Genomic DNA, 3,295 nt, shown 5'->3' with positions numbered 1-3,295 from the left:
TTCTGTGGATGCTGTTATGTTGTGACAATTACAAATTACTAACTCACACTGTGCTATCCAAGTGATTATTATAATTTCTCGAATTTGCCTTTTGTAAACTTCCTACCTTCGATCAATAGTATTATTGATCGAAGCTTCCTACGGTTTTAATTAAAAACGGTGTTCGTCGATAACTGTGCAAAATTTTTGCAATGCGTCAAGCTGAAGTAAAATAATCGAAAGAACTGAAGGATCTTATGCACGTTCAATAATTTCCATTTAAAAGTGGAAAATCATTACAAACAATTACAAAGGTTAAAAGGCAAAAAATCTTGTATTAAATTATACTTAATTTATTTATAGCAATGTAATATTTTTCAGATAGTTTTCAATCTTTCGTAAAAACAAAAACTTTCAGGATAGGATTGCAATAGAAATGGGTAAAATAAGCAGGGAATTAAATCATTAAAAGGTTCTATAGGAATGAGTATCATTCGTGAAAATTTTATATGTTTCATTAGGTTATATTATCTCTCTAAATGGCAGAAAATCTAGTGTTTTCCGTTTGCGAAAAGCTATTTTAGCAGTACGTGATGATTTTTCAGTACCTGTATACCGAGGGACAACCGTAAAATATTTTTTAAAAACATTTTTATCACGTCCGTTCATCTAACTCTCGCTGCTATGGCTGCTAACCACGATGCTACATTTTTCCTTGTGTACTGCTGCTTGTCTATCCACTGTGTTCCTGATATTTGTAAGCAAGGGATCAAATCACATACATCCAATCAGGTAGGTCAGTTGCCTGCTTTGATAATAAAATAAAGTAGCGGAAAAAATATGGGTATTAGTTTTCAATCAATTTCATTCAAGTTTAAATTTTTTAGCTTTTGAAATACGAGGATGGATAATTAATTGATTAGATTCATTATTTCTAAGGAGTCGACAGAACGTGAGAGCGTAAGTAAACTATAACCCGATTGCTAACAATAGCGTCACATACAAGTTTCTTAGGTCAACGTTTTTATTTAAGGGATGTACAAATTCTAGCGGTGCTTGTAAAAAGTGATTCATTTAAAAATGTGTAATATTAAAGTGATATGTAATATTAATCGTATTAATTTATTAAAATTGATCTAAAAGTTTAATATATTTAATGCTTAAAAAACTTAATTAATAATAAAAAAATATTCGATCCATTCCTAAATTAACATTTCTTCCTTACGTGTTATAGTTCATAATTGTTTAGCTTTAGACAACTAAGCCGTAGGGCAAGCCTGATTATGTATATTTCCAAGACTCCTACCTCAATTATCTCCACCCTTCTCAGCGGTGGATAACTTATACCTACAGCGCAATCTCTTACCGATTTTCGTCCAATGTTCGAACCCTATGATAAGCTGATTATTTTATAACTTTTATCGCCTTCAATCGAACTTCCTTCCTCGTTTGTAGTTGACCTCAAACCTAGCACAATTTTATCTTTAAAAATCTTTAATATATTTAGGTATTTAATCTTTTTAAACAACGTTATTTATTACTTTATATTTGTTTATTGCACTAGATTGGTAGACGAACTCATGGTCCAGCTGGTGTTAAATGGTTACTGGAATCCTTATGCGATTACGAAGTGAAAGTCGCCACCCATCTTGAGACCTTAGGTCGAAATCTTAGTTGTATGTATAGTGATTACAGGAGCGCATGATTATGCGCATAATTATGTGCTCCTGTAACCTGTATTTGGGCAGCAAACAATTGTTTGCAGCCCAAATAGACAGATTTGTGTCATGGTAAATACTCGGGGTCAGACTCATATTACCAGTTAAACCAAACTTATAAATTTTGTGGTTTTGATCTTATTCCTTCATAGTATCCACTAATATAAATCACCCTTAACTTCGTATGTTTCTATATTACCACACCGGATTTGCATCAGGTCAAGAGAAGGTCAATTATTATTGTTTACATAAAAAAGAAAAACAATGATGCTGTGCTATTTTACGAAATTTAAAAATGGGTATTAGAAAGTCATATTCTGGTAATAGTAAATCTTTCAAATAGGTGAACTTTGTATGAAATTATTGTTTTCATAATAAGATAAAGATAAGCATAAACAAAATGTTTACCGTGAATAGTTAAAATAAAATTGTTCTGATTTCGGCAGAGTATTACTCTTATATAATAATTTAAGATTAAGACAATTGCATCGCAATCAGAAATTTACTAATTTTCTCATTAGACTAGAGTTTTTCGGAAACTTAAAACAATTAACTATGCATGTTTCTACAGGTGTGAATGTATACGTCGTATTAAGTAACAACTAATACATACATTCACCACATTCTTAAATGTTTATTTATTTTACTTTCATATAACGTACTTAGTATTGAGGGCATTTGATCATGTACTTCAATTGGCATGTGCGAATCAATGTACAATTGTAGTATGCACATTGTAGGTAAACAAGTAATGATTGAAATTTTAAAGTTAACTACTTCGAGTAAATTGCTTAAACTTTGAAGAAGAAGAAAAAAACAAAAGTTATTTGATTATCAATTTTTGTTAACATTTACTTTAGTAAACTTAGATTTGTGAAAAACTGCAAGTAGTAGGTACGCACTTTGTTATAAAGTCATATAACTATTATCACCACACAACATCTTATACTAACATTTAACACTGCCCTCGTGTTGTTGCAGTGGTAACAAATTTATTTGGAAACATCAAACATTGTTGTCATCAAACAAGTGTGAGCACTCAATTGGTGAATTTTCCCACATCCGATGTCTGGAAGATACATAATTATGTATAAGCGACCGCCACTAACATTGTGTAGTGTGATAACGTAAATTAATATAAACCTGGGAATATATTACTACGTCATGTGACTACTGGTACATTCCAAAATATACAAAATAAACGATATTTAACTATTTCTGAATGAAAATAGGTTATAGTCATGATTTTTTAATACCATAGCGCGTTTTTATCTAAAATATAAGAATTGAAGACATGTAGAGCCTCCTTCATTAGTCTTCGCACTAAAACTTAAAATTATGTAAAAGATATAACGTTTTATAAATCGTACTAGTCGTCTTTCGATGTTGCTTGAACGTTGTTATTAAAATGATTTCGTTTTTTTTTGTTTGCGTTCGCATAGTTGCCCTCCAACAAAAAGCGTTTGATGCGTCCGCCGGTAGGAGGGCGCCGCGTGAGCACCATCTCATTGCGCAAGGCACAACAAGCATCGAAAGTGTCCCCTCCTTTGGATATGGAGCGTACATCATTTATAAGCACAGGTGACTCCTGATTGCTG

Source organism: Bombyx mori, chromosome 10, assembly GCF_030269925.1.
Source record: "Bombyx mori chromosome 10, ASM3026992v2".
Lineage (NCBI taxonomy): Eukaryota > Metazoa > Arthropoda > Insecta > Lepidoptera > Bombycidae > Bombyx > Bombyx mori.
The sequence above is the reverse complement of the archived record's forward strand: the minus strand, read 5'-3'. Positions refer to the sequence as shown.